The sequence below is a fragment of the Copadichromis virginalis genome, linkage group LG7 (genome assembly GCF_057382275.1).
Source record: "Copadichromis virginalis isolate Kocher_CV1m ecotype Utaka linkage group LG7, C_Virginalis_male_GT1.1, whole genome shotgun sequence".
Lineage (NCBI taxonomy): Eukaryota > Metazoa > Chordata > Actinopteri > Cichliformes > Cichlidae > Copadichromis > Copadichromis virginalis.
The window spans coordinates 16,763,007-16,781,747 of NC_140624.1; the positions used below are offsets into that span (position 1 = coordinate 16,763,007).

Sequence of the window (18,741 nt, forward strand, 5' to 3'; positions counted from 1 at the left end):
ATAGGCATTGGCAGCACCTGCACTTTTTGCTGGTACTCTACATTTAATGGGGGAAAAAAAGAAAAAAAGAAAGTCGAGCCTGGTCAGCATGTAGACGCGATTGCAACAAGGGCTGGGTGAGGCCTCTTTGCAAGAGTGCATCACTGTTGGTATTTTGACTAGTAAACTTTGGAATGTGTGACTGTCAGTACTGCTAATGCTCACAATAAGCCTGAGCAGTGAAGTGAGTCAGTCCGACCCCCTCTGTTCACATGCTTACCTGTGATGTCACTCACAATGCCCACATTGTGGTTAAGAAATACTGCAGGTTCACTGCCCTGCTGACATAAATTTCATTCCATCCCTTGGTGTTTGTGACTTTAGCATCTTGGTCTATGAACATGAACATTAACATAACCCGTTCCTCCGATTACAATATGTGCTGCAGATTGAACATGTCATTGGGACAGGGATTTCTAGCCAGCTTTTACAGTCAGTAGGATTCTACACTGCCATTCACTTCTCCCAGACTTCCTGCCAGACTGTGAGTTTGACTTGTTATTGACTGAGTTACTTGTTTGCCTCTGTAAAATTAGCCATGTTGTTTTTGTTGTTTTTGTGTGTGTGTGTGTGTTGATTTAAACTAATCTTTATTTCATTGTATCCGCTAACAAAGAAAACCATTGTGGTTCAAAATGCTAAGTGCAAGATCTTTACACAAGTTCAATACACCAAAAACAAATTATGTAAAAACATCGTACAAGTTGACTGTTTTCATTCAGTGAAAACACAATGACTGCAGTCAGTTTGGTTCCTCAGAAATGCTTTCTTGTTTGCATCAGATGTAAATGCTTTCGTTGTTGTAACCCAGGCAGATGATAAGACCCTATGTTGTTGAGGGATTTCTCAGTTCATGTCAACCATGTCTCCTACACAAAGATAGAAACAGCTCTGGTAGTCTCTCTCTCTTTTGCTGCTCTTCTTGTATTGTATTGGATAGCATCAGTGGTGGCTTGTATCTCCTCGGGCAGCATACCATGCCTTATCGCAAATTAGTAAGAAGTCCTTTGAATGCACTGAAAGATGCATAGTTTTTCATTCCAGATTACACTTCCCAAATTCATGTCCTTTGACTCAGATCCCTTGGTTTAATCAGTGCTAATCAGTCAAGTTCAGTGTTCACCGATTCCTTTATTGAATAAAAAAAAATGTAATTCACTGATGTTATTAGAGTAACTTTATCTTGGTCTTGTGTGTCTGGATGCGCTCACTCAGGCACACAGGAGTGAAATGTTTTTCAGCTCCATCTGACACACTCAGCTAATTACTGGAGCGGGAGACACCCCCATTCTCACACACTGGCACACCAAGAGGGTGGCCATATCAGCCCGTCTTCTCACCGGCTCCCTGGGGACAAGCTGGGAATTGAACTGTTTATGCATGCAGTATTTTATTCGCTGTCACACAGTAGGAACAGAGGCCCCCGCAGAGTGCTGGAAAACGTGCCGCTTTGATTCTGTGTGGCTTCTTCACAGTAGAACCTCAGGCTACTGCTAGTTGCAGCCATTGTACGTGCAGCATTTCAGAACACTGGCAGGTAATAATCTGCACCTTGGCGACAAAGGAGAGAGCTTGGGAGTGTAGGTGGAAGAGGAAAGAGCCAAAGACGAGAGCGAGTGGGCAGGTAGCAGAGGCTCCTTTGAGAGTGGATAAACAGTGTGAACACTTAGCGATTTCCTCTCCCTTCCTGTCTCTCACTGACTCTGAGTGGGCAGTTAATGAGTCTGAAAGCTTCTCCCTGAGATCTGTCAGCCGAGAACGAGATGAAACTTCTAGTTCCAGCTACACCTGAAGAGAAGCATTCTGTTGCCCACTAATAATCAGTCCAATGTATAGAAGTTTTTTAAATTTCTTTTTACTTTTTAGCTTCTTTGTTAGGTTACTATGTGGCTCCAAAGGTCCTGTAATGCACATTAACCACATGTTATTAGACTAAGTATTATTATTATGCTTTTAGAACAGAATAAAGCACAGTCAGCTCCTAATGGTACCCAAAATTTACTTTAAAGTTACACTGTGTAAAATCTCACCACTAGATGTCAGTACATTGCAGATTTCTGTCAAATGAATTCTGTTTTCTTAACCCTTCCAATTCAAGTGCATAATGGCCGCTGTAGGACAAACAACTCTGGCCACTGTTCATCTGTGGTGAGTGTGGGCAGTCAGTCCACTGTTTACCTCAGCTGTCAATATGCCAAATGTTAACATCTATTACTCTGGAGGAGACTCTAAACCTTTATGAAAGGAGTGAGATACACGTCAATGAGACTTTTCTGTTTTTAAGAAGTTACGTTTTTTTGCTGCTGTTAGCGTCTGTTAGCTGCTGTTAGCCAGGATTACTGAGACTTCTTTGAAGTGGATTTAAAATTGTTGGACCGTAAACTCTCATATGACGTGACAATGCAATCAAGCTGTGACACCTGACCAAGCCTGGTTCTGCTGGATGTTTCTTCCTGTTAAGAAGGGTTTTTACTCCCTGTTGTTGCCAAATTGTTGCTCAAAGTGGTGGGTTGTTTTTGGGGCTTTTTCTCTGTAGCGTCTTCACCTTACAATATAAACTTCCACAAGGCAACTGTTGTTATGATTTGGCACTACATAAATACAATGGAATTTTTCTATTATCCAATCCAAGTTAAGCAACCTCAAAAAAGACTTACTATACTCTTAACATAGCATGTCATGCACACTATGAAACCTTTAACTTTTTTAAATAATAAAGGTCCAGAGGGGTTCTCTCTTCATTATAAGTCAAAAACAGAAAACCATTAACACATAACTCATCACCTGCCTGATAAGGTGCAATTCCAAAGGATCCTTTTTAAAGTTGGTGTATTACAGGTTTGTTGTTCAAGTTGCATTATGTTGCACAGATGTTGCTATTGTTCACAGCCTCTGTATCTGCTTCCACAGAAGGTGCATTGTTTCTTTAAAGGCTTTCAGCTTGGACAGCCAGACAGGAGGGGTGAAGTTAAATAATTCTGCTGTGATAACATCAACAGATCTGAGCTTGCCCCACTGTGTTAGCCTTTCGCTCATAAAGCTTAATGGTGCACTGCCATAAAATTAAGTGTAGCTGAGTTTTGGTTTGGGATGAAACAGACTGTATAACCTTGGTTTGGCTATACCACCACTTAAACTAATTCTTGGAACAGTTTTTAGGACTCTCACTCCCACTGAAACCTCTCTGGGGTTTTTCTGCTGTGAGGTTTAACTTCACGCTTCCTAATTTATAAAAAATGAAAAAAATGACAACAAATAGCATGCAGTTGCAATTGTAACAAAAGATCAGTGGCTGGGTTGATCGGGACTGGTTTCATTTTTTTTAAGCCGCCAGGCACACAAATCTGAGCTACTGAAGTTGTGCCATGTATGATTTTGAAAACATCCTGCAGATCTGTGCCTTGGGGTAACTGAGACAGACCTGGTGGTTGCAAGGGCTACATTTTCTTTTTATTCTCATAGATGCCCTTAAATGGAATTAAGCATGATTCATAGAGCTCACAGTACACATCTCAGCAAAGCAGACTGGTGCACAGCTAATGCAATAGCTAGTATTATTCCAAGCACATAAGCTGTTTTTATTTGTTTTCATAGCTCTAGATAGACTATAGACTAAATCGATTCTGAAGTCTTCTCTGTTTCCTACAGTAAGAGTAACTTTTGTTCAGTGTTTTGGCTCACAGTGCAACATGATTATCTCAGTTTCTCTCTCCCACTACAGCATAGGATTCAACACAAGACTATAAATCAAGCTTTACAACGAGTGAGCAGATAGAAACATTTTTTTTCCAAGGGAGTACTTTGATAAAACTTGTTAAACAGAGCTTGGTTCTTGTGAGAATCAAATGTGTGGATGCGCTGTCGTCTGTAACCACCCTGTCACACTTTTATGTAACAAAGTGAAGACCTTGGCAGTGGACAGACTTTTGTGTAGATTAATAGACTGCTGTTTGCTGTTTGATTTGGGCACTGAAAGCAAACACTGATGTAGTCATCCTGGATAAAACCACCATGTTCGCCACACAGCACATACACAGATGGCTGAACAGCTTGCTTTGACTTTCCCCTCTGACACTTTTTTTTTTGTGGGCGTTGGAGCACAAGATCTTCATTCGCCATGGATTCATCTTCCTGGGATTGGGTCACTAAATATCTTATCATATATGTGCCAAATACTCATTATTCCCATCTCCCTCTGCTTTCTCTTGGGGTATGGTGTCTGTTCTGTGCCCCAGGTGGTGGCCATATCCCCTAGCTCTGAGCGCCAACATGGAGGCTCTCCCTGGAGGACCAAGGATGGCTGAAGGAGTGAATACACCCCCTTTACTGCTCTCTTTGTAATGGAAGCTCGATGCATTATTTATGTAGCTGGTCAAGGTAGTTCACGTATTACAGATGGCGTTATAATGTGTAATTCCGCTTTACTGCATTTTCTGCCTATAAAAAATACATTCAGTATTTGAAGGCATTTTTTTTATCTGTCTCTTTGAGAGATACAGTATACTCCTTAAGGAGTGTTGAAGTATTATTAAACAGAGGCAAAAGGGAGAGAAAAGCAGCCGCTAAGAGTGCATTGACTGTCCCTGGGTGTCTTCCTGCACCATTCACTGCACCCAGCAGGTTGATGAGTGGAAGAGCTGTTTGGCTTCTTGGTAGAGGCTGGGGTCATTGTCCGTGCTTTCATGTCCTCAATAGCTGCGGGCTCCCTGCTGAATCTACTTGATATTCACTTCTTTCTCTTGCTCTGTCCTATTGAAACTAACAAGCCTCAACCAGAGATAGTACAGTTCCAGTAACTGGGATGCAAAGGAATCAAAAACCAGAGCTAAGAAAAACTAGTTAAATGTTTTAAGCGTGCTTACACAATGGCTTCAATGTTTTCCACATGTTCACAGCAACTTTTATCGCTATGATCCAAAGAATATTTTCAGGATGAGGCTGAGTTCACTTTCAACACGGCCCTTTGTCAGGACTTGTTGAAGAATGAGCTGAAGGAGGCGCACCTACCCACACTCATATTTAAGGCAGTAAATGCCAGAAATAACACAGCTCGGCTCACCCAGGAGCTACAGCGCTCAGACTCATTGATATTCACATTATTGACCTGCCTGGATGCATTCCTAAATAAACATCGGAGGGATGGTGTATGTTTCCATCTCAGATGTGGTTCAGTTATAAATGTGTCCAGCTGTTACTGGGCTCCCCGTATTTTTCCATGCAGTTATATTACCCCCCACCCCATCCCATCCCATATGAGCGGAGGAGTTTGGGAAATTTGCAAACTGCGTTTCAAGAATAAATCTTGCGTGGCTACTGTGGAGAAAAGTCCACCAGTCTTCCGTTTGTTTTTTTAATTTCGCCTTCACCACACGGGAGCCCTTCAAGTCTTTCAGCCTGCGTGAGTCAGGCTGTGCCAGCGTGGTATTGGCGGGTTTGTACCGCTGTGCTTTTCTATATATTAAAAAAAAGCGAGAACGCCACCGGCTACCTTCCTTTCTTTAAACCCGGACCGTGACATCATCGCCTCTCGTGTTTCACTGTGTCCCTACTACAGGGCGCACGCGGCAGTCAGCAGTCCACACTGAGCCGTGTGTGAGAGCAGAGCAGCCGCGGACGGGGAAAGCGCACTCCACGACGCACGCTTGTTCTTCACTGACAAACCGTTCACGTCGTTTTTTGCAACGTTCACATCTGGATAAGACGGTGTTTGTTGATGTTGTTTTTCTTTTTTGTTTTACCTGCTCGTTTTCTCGCCTGCTTGACTTCACTGCGATTTGAAGCCGCCTGGACATTCATGGAAGCGTTTCTTTGTAAGTAAAAAAGACAAGCAGACCTCAGGCTGTACTGCGTGCCACTTGCACTGAACGGGATTTACTGTGAAGTAAGGCGGTAGTGATTTGGGATATTCGGGATGTGAAATGTATTGACGCTGATGGCTGATGCTAGCAAAAGGCTATTGAGATGCAGCCCCCGTGATTGCCTTGTACTGTATTGCAGCTCTAATCAGCTCCGAGCAGGCTCCCAGTCAGCGTTTTGTTCTTTACATGGCTTTATGCTGGACACTACCGTTCTCCATAATACCGCATTTTATCTTAGTTGGGGTTCTTGTTTGTGTAATGGCACACATGCTGTGGTGCTTATGACCCCTTATGTGGTATCTTTGATCTATTTCTCGTGTTTTTGTTAAATACATGTAATAGATCATCCTTATGGTTAAGTGCAATGGTTCAAGCTTGGTGTGAGAAACGCTTCCTTCCTACTCTACTTTGGATCAAAGCAGTTGAATTCAAATATGTTATTCTTTTTTAAAATGTTTTACTGGTGGTCAAATGTGATAACAGGAGTTTTGATGGAGACAGCAGTTTAAGTAAGCCACATCAGGGGAAATACTTAAATAAAATCTGAGACTTTCTCATTCTGCGTTTTAGTTTTTGAATGCTGTTGATGCAAATCGAGTTTCATGCTTTTCCGAGTGTATTATCATGGTTTCATGGTGCAAGTTTTAAACCACTCTTTGCAGCTATTGAAGAAGCATTTCCATCTCACTTTTTCAGATTTTTCCATCACTTAACTGCAAGCAGTCCTCAAGCCTGGCAGTTCTCACCCTCATGGCTCTGTTTTGTTGTATTAGTTTTTTTTTAAATTCCTTACAATACTGATCTGCGCAGTGGTTCTGTGATCTTTAAAACCTTTTATCTGTCCATCACAGTCAGTAGAGCCACAATTACAGTCTTTCCAGCAGTGACCAAGACCATGCACTCTTTTAATAAACTGCTAAGCTCTACGTTGCGACAGACTGGATTTTATTTTTTAATTTGGATTTTGTGGTTTATGCCAGAATTTCTTGGAATAACCAAACAATTAAGTAGTTGAGCCTTTTCCTCCTATCCTTATCAGATGTGTTTTTATTCATGCTGTTCGCTGTTTTCCTTATTTCTACATTCATGTATGAGCTGCGGATCATACTCAAGCATCATCTGTAAAGGTAGTTTTTGGATTTGATTGCATTTAGACTGGAGATTGAGTTTCTCTGTATTTGTCCCCTACAATTGAACAACATATAAATGGTATATCTGTGGGGGGACTAGTGTGGTCAGGACTCAGTGGGGTTTAAGTGATTATGGGATAAAGTTAGAGTGGAGAGCATTAATTGGATGTTGGCATACAGACGTGGAACATAGTGGCGTATCACAATAAGGATGAGATACTTGTCAAATCGAGAATAATAAGGAGAATAATAGCCATTCTGTAGTTAGTATTCATTCACTTTGCGTGTGAGTGTATTCAGTCCATATACCCACTGTTGTTTTATGAATGGGATCTACTCTGGGCTGGAGCACTCCATCAACTTAAACTTGAGTCCTCTGCAAAACATTAACAGCATTCACAAGCTAATGTCTCTTTAACCAATCAGTGTGATTTAATATAAATTGGACTTTTAGACATTTCAACTGGAATTTTAAAGGTATAAAGAGTTGATTTGAAAATTTTGGATGGGTAGGTAGCTTTAGATAGGCTATCCAAATAAATGTTATGAATGGGAGGCACAGGGCAGGCCCAGAATAATGGAGATAAACAGATGCCCTGATGATCTCTGCTGATCCAGCCCCAGCAGTCACTGAGCAGAAGACATCAAGGACAGGCAAGGGCGGGGCCCCATTTGTTTTCAATCATCGACTCATGAGAGATAAACCAGCAAAATGGCAAAAACTTGAGATGGATGTCAGCCCGTTGAAATGCAGTTGTGTACAAACCAATTGTTATTGTGTACTGTTTACATTTTTGCAGAGATATATGGATAGAAAACAATGGGTGAAATGTTTAAAAGCATTTCCTTTTCAAACTCTGTCTTTTAGATTCACATGTAGTTGTGTGATGGCAGCAGAAGCAAAAATGTGTTCATGCATTTTGTAAGTAGGGAAAAAAAAAACACCAGAGGAAAGGCTCGGGCTCATGTGCAGGCAGCCTGTGGTGAGGAAACCTTTTCAGTTCTGCATGATTTAAAATTTGGCTCTTTACTCCAGTATGTAGCAAAAAAAGGGGAATGAACACATAAAAGCTGTTCTTACTTCTCACTTTAAGCTTAACCTTTTAATGTTTAGAAATTTGAACGTATAAAAAAATAGTAGTCAATAGTCCAGTTCTTAATTTTGCATTTGATTGACTACTCCACCACCACCACCACCACCACCACAGCCTCTCTCACTATTTCTTTAAGGAGCTGACCTTGATTAGAGTTTGTGTTATTTTAGGGTGCCACACTTATGCTCTTTGTCCTGCAACAGACCTAAATAGCTGTGGTAGCTCTACAAATGGTAATAGTGATGGTATATAGGCATAATTTCTATATGCGCAAATATAAATACAATTTTTTTCTGATACAGCCGTTTTGTATGCAAGCCTAGTGTTGTCTTTAATGAAGCTTGAAATTGAACATGGAGTAGTTAATAAGGGAAGTTTCACAACACTGAAAGTGAAGGTAGAAACTTTAGATGTGTGGCAAGTATATGGGTGGGAAGATAGTATTTGGTTCATCAGCAGACCTTTAAGGAACCATTCCTTTTGTTTAATGAGGAACAGCTGGGACTGGCCTCTGGCAGAAGGTCACAGTGTAGCTTAGTCTACAAACATAGGTGTTTACCTCCAGCATACTTCCTAAATTTTCCCCATAAATGCTTGGTTTCACTTCTTTCAGCCTTTGTGTCTGTTTTTTCTTTCCACAATAAGGCAGCTTGTTTCCATGACTCTGAAATCTGCTTGAATTGCCCGTTCAGCTGTGTCACCTTGACACACTTTGCTCGCAGTCACAGCTGCCTCAGTTGAGCTGCTAATTTAATTATTTGTGCAAAAAATCAGATTTATTGCCCGAATGAGCAGCTGTTTTCTGTGAATACGTTTAAAGGTCTAAGGTGAAGGTCTAAGCTAATCAGGCCTCCAGATTAAGCTATGGGTTCTATTTTCTGCAGTATTTGTGCTTCAGCACAGTGTGTTTTCATCATGTTTTCATCACCACATCACTACGTTTTGGAACACTGTCTGTCCTGTGACTTGTGTGGACTGCAGAGCTGCTATTGTGTCCTTTATTGTCTTTTCTCCCACTGCCCCACACACGCCCTCTCATAAACTGCCTATTCTGCCTATTCAGCTCAGCTATTGTGAGGAGGGCTATTCATACCTCTGGTCAGCATCCATGTGGTATTGGAGAGTACCATACCAGCCCTAACGCTTTTCATGCTTGCTAGGAGTACTTACCTGATGGCACGAAAACCCCAATTGGCACTCGTGGGCTTTGTCTGATGTTCAACTTCCTTCTCGTGTAATGGGATTCGATTTTTGACCTTTGCCAAAAGAGTTATCATTATGAGGGTCTCGTTGATGAGCTGACGTTTCATTTGTTTAAGAGACAAAGCAACATTTTTAAATTCATTTCCTTTAATATCCTGTCAATTTAAAATAAAAAAAAAAAACAAAAAAAAAAGTGTGATCCTCTAGTATTACAGATATGAAGTTGGGTTTAGCCTGATACCAATACCGTATTTGGTGATTTATAAATCAGGCTGATGACTTTTTCCCTGACATGTCTTATGTGTCATTATTTATTAGATATGAGAGAAAATAACTACAATTAAAAATAAACTTGTTTTATTCTCACGAGTTGTGCATCACTCGTTTACGCTCCACCTGGGTCTACTCTGATCAACTGTTAATACTGATACACTGACAAATAGAGCAGGGCGATATGGCCAAAAATATTTATCACGATATATATTTGAAAATTTGCGATAACGATATAACCGACGATATAATTGATGCGAGACAAAATACAACTCCACAACATTACTAGCGCAAAAAGACAACCTTCCATTTATTTTCACTTAAACAAGAAGCTGGTTTTTATGTACATTAAAGCTTTATAAAAATGTAACAGTGCAAATGCAAATTCCTTGCTGAAAGTTTAACCAAAAGGCATTTCCAGTAGAAATGGGCTGACATATCCTGAGCATAACCATGTATAATATCCACTGAAGTTAAAAAGAGGTGCTTTGCAACATTAAACTGCAGTGTGCAGTATGTATTTTTCGGACCATAAGGTGCACGGGATTATAAGGCACATTAAGCGAAACAAAGCAGTCAGATAAATCAAACTTTATTAAACTCATTCTTCTTGCTTCCTCCACTTCTGTACCATTGATTCATTAATGTTGAATTCTCTGGCAGCTGCTCTATTCCCATGTTGCTGCAGTATATTGATGACTAACCTCGTATTGTGGATGGATTATCTCAGTTGTTCTCCTGACTGAAGTTTGGTCCGTTTACAACATCCTGCCATGCGATTGCATTTGTCTCTAACCATGAAGAACCTTCACGTTAACTTTTATAAGTGGAAAAGTGTTAGTGTTCGTCCTCCAGCTTCACTGTTTATGTTATGCTAATATAGCTGTGTCGCTAGCGATCACGTAGCACATCATTATATACCAGCTAGCCCAACTTCAGTAACCCTACAAACGTCACTGCTGTTTAGTTTCCTGTCTTCATTTATGTTGGAAGTGATAGCAGAACTGTACGTTAGATTTTTTTCAGAAATCTCTCAGTCAGAACATGCTATATCATGCTTAGGTAACTAGCGAAACTAGCGAGCTAACTTCCGCTAGCTTCCTGCTAACGTCTAACTCCGTTAAATGTAATAACTTTAGTTTTCATGGATGCCTGGAAGTTAAACTTCATAGTTACACCTGGTAAAGCAGCAATGCTGATCGTTTTATTAAAGATGAAAGAATTTAGACAGTTTTTAACTCTAAGTGATGCTGCAGTGTTGTTTGACCTGAAGATTACGGAGTTTAGGACCCAGATTACTCCCAGATTTAAGAGCATCTTAGTCCGACAAATATGACAATAACGACGGCCGCTTGCATGTTCTGCAAAAAAATGTGCTTTGTCGTGTATCTGACGGACAAACACCAAACCAGTTCCACATCACGGAAGTTGCACCATTTTTACAAACCAATTCTGGTTCATCTGTTTCACTCAACAATCGGCCATGTGCGTATGAAAACAAAGGCACTGCGCATGCGCGTTTTACTCCCATTCTATCGCGATATTTCATTTTCCTATCGTTGCCTAACATTATACCGGTATTACCGTGAACGGTATAATATGGCCCAGCCCTACTGACAAACAGCTAATATCAGGCTGTGCCCATATGTATATCGGTGGGGCTTTACTAGGGGTGAAGGTTGCCAGATAACAACATATAAACGCAGTTAAATGTGCTGCAGATATATAATTTATTTATGATGGTAACTCTTGATGATTGTCTACCATCTGATCTACAGGGAGTGCAGAATTATTAGGCAAGTTGTATTTTTGAGGAATAATTTTATTATTGAACAACAACCATGTTCTCAATGAACCCAAAAATCTCATTAATATCAAAGCTGAATGTTTTTGGAAGTAGTTCTTAGTTTGTTTTTAGTTTTAGCTATTTTAGGGGGATATCTGTGTGTGCAGGTGACTATTACTGTGCATAATTATTAGGCAACTTAACAAAAAACAAATATATACCCATTTCAATCATTTATTTTTACCAGTGAAACCAATATAACATCTCCACATTCACAAATATACATTTCTGACATTCAAAAACAAAACAAAAACAAATCAGCGACCAATATAGCCACCTTTCTTTGCAAGGACACTCAAAAGCCTGCCATCCATGGATTCTGTCAGTGTTTTGATCTGTTCACCATCAACCAGCAACCACAGCCTCCCAGACACTGTTCAGAGAGGTGTACTGTTTTCCCTCCTTGTAAATCTCACATTTGATGATGGACCACAGGTTCTCAATGGGGTTCAGATCAGGTGAACAAGGTGGCCATGTCATTAGTTTTTCTTCTTTTATACCCTTTCTTGCCAGCCACGCTGTGGAGTACTTGGATGCGTGTGATGGAGCATTGTCCTGCATGAAAATCATGTTTTTCTTGAAGGATGCAGACTTCTTCCTGTACCACTGCTTGAAGAAGGTGTCTTCCAGAAACTGGCAGTAGGACTGGGAGTTGAGCTTGATTCCATCCTCAACCCGAAAAGGCCCCACAAGCTCATCTTTGATGATACCAGCCCAAACCAGTACTCCACCTCCACCTTGCTGGCGTCTGAGTCGGACTGGAGCTCTCTGCCCTTTACCAATCCAGCCACGGGCCCATCCATCTGGCCCATCAAGACTCACTCTCATTTCATCAGTCCATAAAACCTTAGAAAAATCAGTCTTGAGATATTTCTTGGCCCAGTCTTGACGTTTCAGCTTGTGTGTCTTGTTCAGTGGTGGTCGTCTTTCAGCCTTTCTTACCTTGGCCATGTCTCTGAGTATTGCACACCTTGTGCTTTTGGGCACTCCAGTGATGTTGCAGCTCTGAAATATGGCCAAACTGGTGGCAAGTGGCATCTTGGCAGCTGCACGCTTGACTTTTCTCAGTTCATGGGCAGTTATTTTGCGCCTTGGTTTTTCCACACGCTTCTTGCGACCCTGTTGACTATTTTGAATTAAACGCTTGATTGTTCGATGATCACGCTTCAGAAGCTTTGCAATTTTGAGACTGCTGCATCCCTCTGCAAGATATCTCACTATTTTTGACTTTTCTGAGCCTGTCAAGTCCTTCTTTTGACCCATTTTGCCAAAGGAAAGGACGTTGCCTAATAATCATGCACACCTGATATAGGGTGTTGATGTCATTAGACCACACCCCTTCTCATTACAGAGATGCACATCACCTAATATGCTTAATTGGTAGTAGGCTTTCGAGCCTATACAGCTTGGAGTAAGACAACATGCATGAAGAGGATGATGTGGACAAAATACTCATTTGCCTAATAATTCTGCACTCCCTGTACTTTGAGTAGTATGATATGTTATTACTCTAGCACTTGTAGGATCATCTTACTAGGCTGTGTGTGATATTTTTTTTCTTATAAACAAAAAATCAAGAACCAAATGCTCTCACTTATCCTGTGATTAAAGCATCATTATAATTGGTTCATGTCTTTAAAAATGCAGGCTAGATAGCTTGACTCCTCTGACCTGCCTGCACACTTGAATGCCCAGTCTAGAGACCTTGAGGCAGTTATAAAGGCATTCAATTAAAAATAGGATGCATTTGCTGTGGTCAGGCAGTGTGTATTTATAGAAGTTGTGAGGAGAGAGAAAGCGGCATGGGTTTCCTTGCTTGAGCTTTCCCAGAATTAGAAAGCAGTTACAGAAAATGCAGAATTTGAATTTTCTGTCTGGAGAAGTGGAACATTTTACCATTTCAAGTTGTTTAATTGATGTGATTTTGTGTCGTAAAGTCACTTAATCATCAGTTCAAGTCGTCCTGGGACAGTGCTTCATCTTTTACCCTTGCAAGGTTACCTTTGTGTTGCAGAGTTTGTTTGAAAAGCCCTTTTTCAAAATCTAAATTTGCCACAGTGGTTTTTTAAACTCTGCACCATGACTTGGGGGGAATTTCTTCCAGTTTTTCAACAGAACACAGAATGAGGAAATCCCCTTCAGTGGCTTTTTCCCTCCTTTTTTACTGACAGCAAAATATATGACAGCCACCGCTGTTTATAGTGGGTTTTTTCTTAATATTTTTATTGGTAGAAACCAAGGATTTAATAATCTTAATTATTAAGTTTTTTATTTTTACATTAACCAAACTTAGGATCACTGTATTAAGTCTTTTTTTTAAGCTCAAGATTGTTGAATAAACATCAAAGATATTTTATGAGATTTCAACAGGGTTCCTAAGTTCTGGTGTTAAAATCCAATTATATGTTGTCAAAACTCATGGAGCCCTATCCCTCTCTCTATAATGGTATGGATCTTTCTTGCAGCCTCTTAGTTATTTGTGGTTAAACTCCAGTGGAACGAGAGCATGGGATCAAAGTCCCACCCGGAGCAATAAAAAGCTTAGCCTGTGGAGTGCTGGAGTGACCCCCCCCCTCCCAGACCTTAAGCTCTTCATTACTGCAGCTCACTGCTAATTATTTTGGACAGGACAGTTCAGGAGACAGAAAACTCCCCAACCCTCCTCACTGCAGGGTGGTCGGTCATTACTCCCACTCCTAGTCCCGCACCTTTTGTACATCTGCAGAAGATCCTGTGGGTGCACTTCACCCATACCCGCCCCATGAACAAACAAAGGGAGAGATCTTACACTAAAATGTAGAGGAAACAATGCGTCTCTGCTCTACTACCACATGCCCGTCTTACAGTAAAACACTGTGATTTTAAGCTAATTTAATCTGGACCGTATTGACCACAGACCACATCCTGCAGAACATGTGTGACTATTTTAAATGTTGTTGCAAACTAAAATTAGCTGGGTGAGGTGGAAAACATATTTACTCACAGTTAGGAGGTCACAGTAAAAGTAGATTTTTTAAAAAAAATTTTTGTTAAAACAATAACTGCCATCAACAGTCATTAAGGACTAAGGTTTAGTGATATTTTTTGGAAGGCCCTCATGTTGTTTACAACAAGGAAATCGAGCCACATTTCTTGCCAGTAATTGTTCTGTAGCGTGTTCCTGTCATGGTTGAATTTAGCTCCCAGTGCCATATGGATACAGCAAAATTGATTTTGAGGAAATTCTTCTCACTATTGTCAAGGCTGTCAATCATGTTGTGAATGTTTCTCTTGTATAGCTTGAATAGATGGAAAGGCTAGCTCCTTTGTAGGTTGCTTTAAAAAAGGACCTTCCTTTTTTAAAAAGGTCAGAAAAAGTATATTGTATCATCATACCTTTTTTGGCCTGCATACAGGCACAGATGGTTGTGATGGGAATGTTTAGGATCTTCTCAAATTACTTCTGTCCAAAAAGGTGTGCTATACAGACACTGACCTCTGACTTGTGTCAGCTTGCCCATCTCTATAAACCTCTGTGAGAGCAACCCTTTCATGTAAGGGTACATAGTTTGTATCCTTAAATGAAAGAGCCCTAGTCAGGTTCATTTTGAGCGTGGTACTTCAGCTATCTTTGAAACTTTAATTTATATCAGTATGTTTCAGAATATTAAGATCCACCAGGTCACTGGTGGAACACCTAGGGTTGGGGTTAGGGTTAATCAACATCCACCACTTGTTTTTTCAAAATTTTCACCCATAAGGGAAAAAACAGAAAAGCTTTAAACCACAAAAATCTAATATCAACATGAATGTATGGGGCTTCATTTGAAAGGCACCATCTCTTAGGTTTTTTGTTTGTTTGTTATTGGACGACAGCCTTAACACCTTACCGGGGTGTCCAACTCCAGGCCTCGAGGGCCAGTGTCCTGCAGGTTGTCTACAGCTGATTTAAATGGCTAAATTACCTCCTCAACATGTCTTGAAGTTCTCCAGAGGCCTGGTAATGAACTAAACATTTAATTCAGGTGTGTTGACCCAGGGTGAGATCTAAAACCTGCAGGACACCAGCCTTTGAGGCCTGGAGTTGGACACCCCTGCCCTTGACATTTCAGTGGTAACCTGGTGGATGTCAGAAGGGTGTGGTATGTGTTTAAGGGTCAGCACTTGTGCCGCTCTAACAGCCTTGTAGCTTGTCAACTCTCAAGAATACTTCAATAGTTTAATATTTCTTTTAATAGAGGTAATATATTTCTTTTTCAGATTCAGGTGAATTAATTACAGACATGTAAATACACTGCCCTAATTAAATTAAGTTCATCTGTCTTTTTGGATTAAGTGCATTTCCCATAAATAATTTTTGATAATTTTGTTTTTAATCCAGGTTTCAGTGTTAAGTTTCTAATTTTATTATATTTCCTCATGTACCCGTTTAACATTTCTTACTATAGACAGAAAGAGATTGTGACGGGAGTCACTGGAGCTTGATTATTTTAGCAAAGACTGTGTAGGGGTCCTCTCTGAGTTGCCTCACATCCTTCGTTTGGTCTCCAGACTACTGGGAACTGTCTGGTGTCTTTTGGCTGCTACAGCAGATGTTTGACTCCTTTTTGTTTGTCCATTTTTTTTTTTTTTTTTGCCAGTTTCATTGCGCAACTAATGTATAATTGACTTCTTTGAGCTGTGTGTCGAGCAAGCCCCTACTTTACTGTACCATCTTTCAGAACCTCTGGGATTTTACCACCCAGACTGCCAAACCAAAACAATGAGCTGAAAGAAGCTGAAAAGTTGTAAATAGGGTGATGGTTTGGAAGTGGGATTGGCAGTCTGAGCAATCTTTTAACACTAAACAGTCTTTTTGTGTTTTCATTCGGTGCGTTTTTGTTTTACTGCATAATTATTGCACTCAAAGAAGTGTATCTTGACACATACAAAGTTCTTTATGATGCATTCACCCAAAAAGTGTAGGTTAATGCATACTAACAAGGTAAAATAATGCTCTAAGATCTTTACCTTACAGTATGAATGGCTTTGACATTGTTATTCTTGTGAATTGTTCTTATATAAAATGTATTTAATTGCACTGAAACAGCAAGTTTTAGTGTCTTCCTGCAGCATTTAAAGAGTTTCCCGCTGCTATGTATGTGTGTTTGTGTTTATTGCAAACATCCTCAGATGTGGGAGGTAATGGATGTTGTCGTTGCCCTAGAGCCCCACTACAGATTGACCACATGTATGCATTTTGTGTAGCTTACTGTGCATTTGCTGTACAAGCCAGCACAAGCAGCACCTTTGGAGAAATTCTCAGCTGTACCTGCACCACAAGTAGAGCAACTTAGCAATAAGAAAACACTACGTGGTGATCAGGGCTTTAAAATGTTGCAATTGTATATTATTGTTATTAATAACCCTTTTCCTTGAATGGTGGCCTGCCAGCATTTGAATGGCTTAACTTTGATGGGAATTTTACATAGTTTAAAGTGAATAAAGAAAGACTGCTTTAGTGAAAATGCATTACTGTTTTTGTTGTGTACTGTTGTTTGCCTAATGCAGCATAGCACATGCAGAAATCGCAGTTGTATGATGGGCCACTGTAAGGAAGTCACTTCGTCAGGAGCTCTGAAGAAGTTTTTGGCAAATTGACGGTGACCCTTCCTTAATGCTCTCATCTCCCAGATTAGAGTTGACAATGATACAGCTCTGATCCTTGATGAACGAAGGCCAACTGCAGGTGAATGTAGCTGAATTTGGTTTTTTAGCTGGGAGCAGAACCTCTGGCCTAATTCTACCACCATTTTACAATTGAGTGCTGTGCCTAGCTATGCCCATTGTCTGCTCTTTATGTGGTGAGTCTGGCTTGACCCATGCTGTCCTGGATGATTGCTCTCCAGAAATGTACTGGCCTAGACTGACAGTACGACCAGGACGGGATGTTTTCGGGTTATTGGAGTTTGGTAGAACAAGCGTGGAGAGTTTTCTCTCTGCCATTGATAGAGTTTTTTGGAGATGACAGGGCATCTGAACTGACAGCGGTCATAGTCAGTATCCAAACTTAGAAATGTGAAAAAATGTGATTGATTGGAGCTGATTCTGTAGTAGAAATCATTATTGGGACTGTTGTGCAAAGGAATGTTCTTTTTTGTGTTCCACTATTTTGTGTATCTATACTTTTTCTCTCTCTGGTATTTGTAGCCAACCTATGCAGACCAGCATAGGCATGTGTGAGGGATGCCAAAGAAATATGGTGCCGCTGGCTTGCCCAAAGACCGCACAGAGTGCTCTGCTGCCAACAGAGCCTCCAGTAATTATAGACCAGGGCTGTGGATACTGTTGCTCTTCAGGCTAAAATGAAACTAAACCCCATATTTTATACTTGGTATTTGGTCGTTTCTTCAGTGTTTAAACACTGTGTTATTTTTGGGCTGTAGCTTGAGTCTCTTGTGTACAGCCTGACTGAGTTAAAGTATAGAATAACTATCAAGAACATAAAGGCAGGAGTAGCTTTGATGCCTTTGTTGACATTGCAAGCCATATGTTTTGTTAAGTCTCCATTTTTGTTATTATGTTGATTAAGATATGTATAAAATACTCAGTTGCACCCCATCTCTGTATCAGTCACTAAATAACTATCAGTTTCTATTTCTAAATTGCAGGTTATGTGGTAGGAAGCTAAATTGTATGTTGATGTTAAATTTACAGTCTTGGCAGTATTCCACCGACACTGTTAAAGCAACAAATGATTAACATGAGTGACACTAAAGCCCATCAGCGAGCTTCCTCACCCCGAGGCCATTCACACTGACCGCTGGCTCCTTTACCAGTACACTGCTATTCTTCAAGGACTGTGAGGTCGCTGTCCTGGTGTTCTAATTATGTCAGGGTGGAACTGACTGCAGGCCGCTCTAATTGGCCAACAGGATAGTGGCATCATTTGTTCCTCTGTTATTAGATTTTGAGTGTATGTTAGCACAACAGCCTGCTGGAACCCTTTTTTAATGATCATTTTCATGATTTCTTCACATGGGCTTTCAAATGATTTTGGATGTACCAAATATCCTCTATTTTATAAATTATAAGAGGAAAAACTGACATGTTTAAACTTAAATATATACATTTTTTGTTTGTTTTTGTTTAAGAGAACTACTGCCATACTTTTTATTTAAACGCCTCTTCTCTCCATCCCAAGTAGACAAGCCATAAGAATTTTTGCCCCTATTGAGCAGCCATAGTACCTAGAGTACCTATTCTGGTGAACTGACACAATGTGTGTCAAGTTAGGTCAGTTTCCACTATCTCTTCTAATTGATTATAATATGTATGAAGTT

At 40.4% G+C, this 18,741-nt stretch overlaps 1 protein-coding gene across 9 annotated transcripts in view; it reads left to right on the forward strand.

Moving 5' to 3' along the window:
• Positions 1-18,741, forward strand: part of LOC146704808 (pleckstrin homology domain-containing family A member 5-like) — an 89,142-nt gene that overhangs the window by 31,943 nt on the left and 38,458 nt on the right. The window contains exon 1 of one of the 9 annotated variants that reach the window (XM_085462193.1): positions 5,221-5,849. The exons of the other annotated variants lie outside the window; for them this stretch is intronic. The gene's annotated coding sequence lies outside the window, so the exon portion shown is untranslated. Of the gene's footprint in view, positions 1-5,220; positions 5,850-18,741 lie in introns of those variants that run through there. 9 annotated transcript variants of the gene reach the window in all.